The following is a 9272-nucleotide window of genomic DNA, read 5'->3' on the forward strand; positions in this document are numbered from 1 at the left end:
AACTCAGGTCCTCTGGTTCTTAAGACAATCCTCTATACAGAAGTTTTTTAAACTGTAGGTTGTGACCCCATGAAAAAATTGGGGGACATGAAAAATTTGGCAACAGTAAAAGGTATTAAATATTCCACCAAGATTTAATTTTTTATGTAAAAATGAACAAGCAGATCCATCTTATTAGTATGTAAATTATCTTTCACCTTTAATAAATGGTAAAATTACATGTATACTAAAGAAGTTTTTTAAAAAAATTTTTAAATTTATTATCAGTAAGTGTTTGATTTGTATATCATATTCCTGGGCTCACTCACATAAAAAATTCCTCAGGGGAAAAAGGGTCATAAGTGGGAAAAGTTTAAGAAGCCCTGGACCATACCTCACTTGCCATTTTGATATTTTGTTTCCAATTTATCTTACACATTCCACTTGCTTGTTTCCTAGCCCTGCAAGACTTTGTGTATTCAGATTAGATTTTTGCGTAATGGTGAAAAATGAATGAATGGCTAGATAGATAGATGGGTGGAAAAAATAGATGGATAAGTACAGAGAGAGGGGGGAGAGGAAGGAAAGAGGGCTGAGAGGAAGAGGGAGAGGGAGAGGGAGAGGGAGAAAGAAAGGGAGAGAGAGAGAGGCAGAGACAGATGGAGGGGGAGAGGGAGATGGAGGGAAGGGGAGAAAGAAGAAGAGGGAGAAGGAGAAAAGAGAGAGAGGAAGGAAGTGGGGAAATCCCAGGGAGAGGGAGAGGAAGATATTTAAGGATCAACCTATCAAAGTCAAGAAGAATCATTAAGTGTATCTATTTTGTGCTGAGTGCTTGGGAAACAAAGTCTAAAAGCCAGTCCCTGCCCTCAAGAAGCTCACAGTCTAACAGCTCACTGATACTTAAAGTTTCCTCATCTATAAAACAAATTATCAAACAAATTAGACATGGGTTAATGACCAAGTTCAGCCTTGGTTTGCAGTCTGAAAACATAGGCTGAGTGGAGCAACAGAGCTTAGCAATTGGCTTCATGAAACAGATTTTTAGAAAATGTCTATAGAAAGAAAAAAGAAGTTGCTTGGCAACTGTGATGTTAAGAAGTTAATCAAACCATAAGGAAGGGTAGCTGAGACTGACAGTCCCTGATTTCTCTGCTCCTTATACATAGGACTGGCTAGCCATCCCAGTCAGTCAGGGTTAGTGTGGACTAGCAGCTTCTCTCTTCCCTTTTTCCTGTAAGAAAAAATCATGGTGCCAAAGCATTTAATATAGAGAGCCAGAAGACACCAAGTGTTGCCTGTTACCCCCTCCCACTTTGAGGTTGCTTACAAATGTGTAGTTCAATTAGCACCATTTGGGGTTTTCTTGGCAAAGATACTGGAGGGGCTGGATATCTCCTTCTCTAGCTCATTTTACAGATGAGGAAACCAAGCAGATAGAATTAACTGATTTTCCAAGCTAAGTGTCTAGGGCTGGATTTGGACCCCTGCTCCAAGTGCTCTATCCACTGGGTCACTTAGCTATCATGAAATTATTCTGGTCTTGCCGTCTGAGGGTCATATCTGTTACATTTTACACCCCAACCCCCATCGCTCCCCCAGCTTTGTCTCAGGTCACAGTTCCATTTAAGCACTTATCATGAGATCAGCTTTTATAAATCCTCTGTACTACCTCTCTCTGGAGAGAGGAAGTGGATTAGGCTCCCAGTTTAACTCAGTTCCTACAAAGCATTAGTCCCATCAAGATCAAGTGCAAAACTCAACAAACTAGCCTCCTGGACCCTAGCCAGATTGTTTGTAATATTTAGCCTATATTCCTAGACTGGGTTCAGGGACTATTCTCCAATCACCCAGTTCTGAAAAGGACAAATGAAGTGAGACCAAAACTGAATCCCATTTATCAGGGCTACATGACTTGGCAGGGGTGTGCTGGAGCCAGTCCAAATCAGATCATGAGGGTCTATTATTAAATTTAAGATGCAAGTATTTATACTTTAGAAATCAGTAAAAGTAACAAATCAGGGCTTAATTTGTTGTTTTGTTGTAGAAAATATTAAAAATATAGGTTAAAAGTCTCTTCCTCCTCCATAGTCAGTTATTAAATATTTATCAGCATATTCCTGACTAAGAAAGAAAGAAGAAAGAAAGAAAGAAGATGATCTTCAGGCCCTCTCCCCTTTGGTACATGGGATATATTATTTTAAGCCAAGAACTCCTTCACCCTTGGACAGAATGAAGGAAAAAGGGTAGACAGTGCCCAGTCAGATAGATTCTTAAAAGAGGTAGGCAGCAATGGAAAAAGGCTGCTGCCAACTATATGGTAAGCCAATGAAGAATCTCCCTTCATGCACTAATTCTACTGTCTCCCAGAAGCAAGTCCCCTGCATCCCCCATATGAGTGATTCCATTTTTAGTGTTCTGGACATAAACCAAATAAACCCCATTATATAAACTTCATGTAACAAAATTTCATGTCTCCAGAATGGTATGATTATGTTGAAAAGAAGAGAAAGAGATATAGTTAATATCTATTAGTAGAACCGTACAGCTCCCTAAATCTTTGTTATCTGGATACCTCTGGTGAAAGTTGTACACTGGGCAAAGCTCTGAATCTCCTAAGGTTTTAGATTAAAGACTATGCCAGAAGGGAGAAAAATCAATAATATAGACACATTTTACAACAGATTCTGAACTTTCCCTTATTCTCTTAATTGGGACTGTTGGGGTAGAGGGTACAGGGGATCCAAAATATATTGGAGTTCCAGACTAGTGTCACCCAGTGTCCCAAAACCATTTGGAAACTTAAATAATTAGTAAGTCAAGAAGCAAAGTTTTATTAAAACTGTAACACCAATTAAAACAAGCTAAATTCTAATAGAGGAAAATAGCAAATAGCAAGGAGCAACTAGATAAATTTATAGGGAAAACTGTTAAAAGTGAAGTTCGGGAACATAGAACAAAATACAGAACAAGGTAAATGACATCACAAAATTGGAGTTAATGGGAAGTTTGATAATGGGGGCTAAAAACAACCCTAATTTCTTTTTTCATGAAACCAAGAAGTGCTCATTGCCTGAGTCTAGGTGTGGAATAGCACCTCAGACTTTGAATCACAAAATAAACATTCTTAAAGGATAATTAGTGGAATAAAAAGGCCAGATTAAACTCCCTTTCTCTCATACACATTCTCCAAGGCTGTGCCATTTCACTTCCAATAGTTACAGTTCTAAGGTCACTACATTATTCTCAAGATCTGTTAGCCCCGGGGTTTCCTGAAAAGAAATGGAGTTTCTATTACTATTGGGGTTTCTACTATATCATTGCTAAGGGCTGCACTACATCATTCCTCCCCTAAACAGTTAGAATCTGACTTCATTTGGGGTTAAGGGATGAAGCTTTTATCTTCTGGAAAAGCTTCAGGAACTCATCAAGCTGATGAAGACCATAGAGCTAACTCTGCCTAACAGAATAGATGTGGAAGGAATGCTAGGTATCAGGATTGGGTAAAGGATAGTATCCAGGTTGAACAAGTAGTTGGAAATACAAGGCCTGGAGCCTGGAAGTCACAAGAAAGTTAAATAACAGTAGACATGGAAACATAAATAATAATACTCTAGCTTTCCACCACTAGGTCCAATGGTTGCACAAATGAACTTACAAGAGGCTGACTTTACTCCATTATAATAAAAGGCTTGGGAGAGTACTTAATTCGAGAATAGTAAATATCAAAGAAGTGTCTATGAGAAAATATGTCTGTACTACAGAATACACAGTACAAACATGCTATTTCCACATTAGTAACAAATTTGAATGAAATGGACGTTTTTCACTGATGTAACTATGTTACATTCTCTTAAGGAAACAAGATTGCATTAAAATTCTCTTCTCCAAAAGACACTGAAGATGTTTCTGATTTTGTCTCAAAAATCAACTGAATAAGAGGCCTACAGCCAGTTGTATCAATAGTCAATTAATCTTATATAATTTTGAAATATTTAAGGACTTTATTTGATACAGATACTAGATACATTAACAAGTAGATGACTAGGCCAGACATTGTTTTACCTAATTATTTAGGATATAATGACTACATATTTTCAGATCAAAAACTGCAAGATAGTGCATACTTGAATTGTGCTCATATCTTCTACTAACTACTTGCTCTGATTATAGACATTTGCAGGGACATAATTATAAGAGCATCAAACTGGTTTCAAGCCTAAGCCTAAAGGCATGTATATGACAGGATAAAGCATCCTTAGCTCTTTTGACTTTAGGTAAAGCTCTCAGTTGACAACCATTATGCAATACAAGTTGCAGGCCCCTGATGGTCAGTAATCATGAGACCCCAGCACTGGCTTTCCTTTCAGAACACTGCTACCTGAGATCATTCATTCAAATCCCCTGCACCCATTTCTCCCATTGACTTAAAGTGACATTAGAATATTGAGATGGTGGGACTAGCTGGGGGAAACAAGAAGAAAATGATAGTTTTTTAAAGATAAAACTCTTAACCTTAGCAATTTCAGTGCTAACCTCCTTAAGTAGTATCCCTGGCCACATATTCTATTTTTATCTGACCCCAGTCTCCAGAAAGATTCAATTTTATATCACACACATGCACACACACACACACTGACTCTACTCCAAGATTTAAACAAAGGAGAAGGAAAAGAAATTCTCAAAGAGACTGATTTTCTTTCTTAAATCATCTAACTTCATTTTTCTGTGAATGCTATAGTCCTGTCAACATCCTATATCTCTTTATAATTTTATATATAAAAGTATATTAAACACATCTATTTATTTTCCACTTATATGTAAAATTTGAGAAGGCAAGCAATTTGATATGGGTTATACATGTGCAGTCATACAAGACATATTTCCATATTAATCAAAACCAAGAAAAAAGGAAAGTTTTTTTTTTAAAAAGCATGCTTCTGATATTTGTGGAAATAAGTATAGAGAAATTGCACATGTTTAACATATATTAGATCACTTGCTGAATGGGAGAGAGTGTGGGGGGGAGGGAGGGAAAAAATTAAGACACAGGATTTTGTAGAGTGAATGCCAAAAATTATCCATGTATATATTTTGAAAATAAAAAGCTATATTTAAAAAATTTAAATTAAATTTTAAAAAGTATGTTTTACCTTGCTTTCAGACTCTATCAGTTCTTTCTCTGAAGATAAATAGCATTTTTCATCATAAGCCCTTCAAAACTATCTTAGATTATTGTATTGGTAAAAATTCATAGTCATTCATAGCTGATCATAGTGCAATATTACTCTTTACTATGTACAATATTATCCTGGTTCTGCTCACTTCACTTTGCATAAGCTAATGAAAATCTTTCCAGGTTTTTCCAAAAGTATCCTGCTTGTCATTTCTTATAACACAGTGGTATCCATCTTATTCAGTCATCTCCTAACTGATGGGTATCTTCTCAATTTCCAACTCTTTGCCACCACAAAAAGAGTTACTATAAATATTTTTATAGGAAACTCAAACATCCTATTAAAAGTTTCTCCAAATGATATGTGGGGAAAAAGAACAGGATAATGGAAAATAAGGTATGACAGTAGAAAGGGAAATGGATGAAACAATCTCTGTAGACCAGAAAATAAAATAAAACGAGAAACTGTGAATCCAGCTAATACTAAGTATCCCTACAGTTTTGCTTTAGCAACGAAATCTCTGATCCTAAAACTGTTTGTATCTGAGACTCCTCAGCAAAACAATTCAACTCCCTACAATTCAGTCTCTGCTCTCTCCACATATTTCCCTCCTTTCTCCTTTTCTTTTGAAATCTCTGTCCCAAGTGATAGAGGCATTACCTGTGCTTTGGAACTAAGGGAACCCCCCAATTCTATTTTCTGCTAAGGCAAGGGAATTAAATTCCTGCTTCCACTGCAGATGCTAAGGGTAGCTATTTTCCTGACATCCAATATTGAAATTCTAAAGCTTTTCCCACAAAAACATTGTTACACACATTGTGCTTAAACAGTGTAATATCTTTAGTGAAGTACAATGCTTCAGGTCCATTAAAAATTAAATAGGTTTTTGTGAGCTGACCCACCACTGGCAACATTATGGAAAATAGATTTCCTTTTCCAAATACTTGATCCATAGATGTGCTGGTAAATGTTTAACAATCAGCTTGGAGACTTGGGGGGGATGTATATATAATACATTTTTATATCTTATCTATAATATTAACATTTTCCTCATTATTTTATTAAGGCTAGACAATCAAGAAAACAAATCAAACCCTAATTTACAGCTTTTCCTGATTTCCAATGTGTACATGATCATATTGAAAAATATAAAAATCTGTGACCATGGGCAAGTCATTTAACCCCAATTGCCTCAGCAAAAAAAAAAAATATATATATATATATATATATATATATATATATATATATATATATATAAAACAATCAGCCCAGTTCCAGCTGACTCCAGTATACTCCTGACTTTACCTGACTTGTAGGAAACAAATATTCATTTAGGGATTGCCTATGACACAGAAGTAGGTGGAAAATGGGTAAAAATCATTTATGTGGAGTTTGTTTAAACAAAATATGAAGAAGGCTAGGGGAAGAAAAAATAAAAAGTGACCAAAAGAATAGGAAAGAGCCCAGAGAGAATAAAAAGAAATTTAAATGGATACAAAAAACAGAGCACAGTCAGCAAAAGACAAGCTATTCAACATGATTTTCTAGTAGCTTGGTAAATGATATTACCAGACTTATCTTTGATGTCAGCTACAGTGAGAGGTCAAGAAGCAGGCAATGAACTTAAAAACAGTCTAGAATTGCAGAGATGAACGCTCAATTCAGGCCTTTCTCAGAACTCATTGTCTCTGTTGTAAGGTCCTCATCCATAAAATGAGAGAATATTATCTTACCTACTCCATAGAGGCTTTTAAATTGTGGGTCATGGAGTCACATAACTGAATGTGGGAGGTCGTGAAAATTTTTGGCAACAAAAAAAGGTTTCTGAACATAATGACCAACAATTAATTCAAAATCAAACAGATAATAAATCTGAAGTGTTTCTGGCAGCACTTTCTGTGACTTCACTGCAGCCTCAGTTCTGAACACACAACATGTACACTTTGTACTATACATTCACAAATGCTGCCAGAAACACCTTGACTCAGACTTGAGATGGGGTCATGTAAAAATTTCTTGAGCAAAAAAGGGTCATAAGTAAGAAAACTTTACGAAGTCTTTCTATAGAGAACTAAGGGGGCTAATTTGGGGAATTTAATCCTTAGCACAACTAATCAACCTAAGCAAGATATTACTGAGGTCAAAGATGGGGAATTAGAAACATAGAATTGTTGACCTATAAAGAACCATAAAGGATATAGAGTTTGTTTGTTTATTGCAATAAGTTTATTTATTTTTAATACACATTGCTTTATGAATCATGTTAAGAGAGGAAAAATCAGAGCAAAAGGGAAAAACCATGGGAGAAATAAAATTGCAAACGGAGGTAACATAGAATGTGTTGATTTACATTCAGTCTCCTTAGTTCTTTTTCTGGATGCAGATGGCATTTTCTGTCCAAAGTCAATTATTCAGATTCCTTTGAATCACTGAACCATTGAGAAGAACCAAGCCTTTCATAGGTGATCACTGCAGATTCTTGCAATTATTATGTACAATGTATTCCTAGTTCTACTGGTTTCACTCAGTATTAGTTCATATAAATCTTTCCAGGCCTTTCTAAAATCGTTTTTTATAGAACAATAATATTCCATATCCTTCATATGTCACAACTTTTTTCAGGCATTCCCCAATTGATGGCCATCTATTCATTTTCCAATTCTTTGTTATCACAAAAAGAGCTGCTACAAACATTTTTGCACACGAGGGTTCTTTTCTCTCTTCATGATTTCCTTGTCCAGTAGTGGCACTACTGGGTCAAAGTGTATGTACAGTTTTATAGTCCTTTGGGTATAGTTTCAAATTGCTCTCCAGAATGGTTGGAGCATTTCACAATTCCATCAACAATACATTAGTATCATAGTTTTCCCACATCCCTTCCAACACTTATCATTAATTTTTCCTGTCATCTTAACCAATCTAAGAGGTATGAGGTAGTACTTCAGAGCTGTTTTAATTTGCATTTCTCTAATCAATAGTGATTTAGAGCACTTTTTCATATAACTATAAATGGCTTTTTTTGTCATCTCAAATTCAGAGATCATCAGACAATCAGAAAATTGTCTATACATATCCTTTGACCATTTATCAATTGGGGAATGACTTATATTCTTATAAATTTGATACAATTCTTTACACATTTTAGAAATTTGAAACCTTTGTCAGAAATACTGGCTGTTTTTTCCCATCTTTGTACACCTCTTTTAAGCTTGTTTCTGTTGGTTTTGTTTGTGCAAAAACTTTTTTAATTTAATGTAATCAAAGTTGTCCATTGTGCCTTTCATAATATTCTCTAGTTCTTCTTTGATCAAAAAATCCTCTCTTCTTCAAAGATCTCCTAGGTAAATTGTCCCTTGTTCTCCTAATTTGTTTATGGTATCATCCTTTAAGCCCAAATCATGTATCCATTTTGATCTTTTTTGGGGTATGGGATGTGAAATGTAAGTCTATGCCAAGTTTTTGACATATTTTCCAGTTTTCCCAGCAATTTTTGTGAAATAGTAAGTTTTTATTCCAGATGTTGGAGTTTGGGGTGATTTCAAATATTTAATTGGTATAGGCCTTGGTTATTGTGTCATGTGTCTGTAATCTGTTCTACTGATCCATCACTCTATTTCTTAGCCAGTACCAAATGGTTTTGATAACTGTTGCTTTATAATATAGTTTTAGGTTTGGTACTGCTAAGCCACCATCCTTTGTATATTTTTGCATCGGTTCCATTGATATTCTTAATCTTTTGCTCGTTAAGGACCATGCCTAAATGAAGGGGCAGGTCAATTTTCCTTGCGCCTCCACAGCTATGAATCATAACACTTGATTGCAAAGCAGCCTTTACCAACGCAGATGTTCCTTGTGAATTGGGAATGAAATCAATTGGAGGCAAGAGGGAAAGGGAGGGAGATCAGAAAACACAACTGCCCATCAATCTCCTTGTATCATCATCATCATCATCATTATCATCATCATCAACATCAGCAACATCATCAGTCATCATCAATCATCATCATAATCATCATTCATATGAAAAGATCCATTCTACAGGTCTGAGTTAGACCTCCAGCAGCCTCTGGCAAATGGTTCCCATATCACAATATTTGCTCTTTCAGATGAATTTTGTTA

This window comes from Antechinus flavipes, chromosome 3 (assembly GCF_016432865.1).
Source record: "Antechinus flavipes isolate AdamAnt ecotype Samford, QLD, Australia chromosome 3, AdamAnt_v2, whole genome shotgun sequence".
In the NCBI taxonomy this organism is placed as follows: Eukaryota; Metazoa; Chordata; class Mammalia; order Dasyuromorphia; family Dasyuridae; genus Antechinus; species Antechinus flavipes.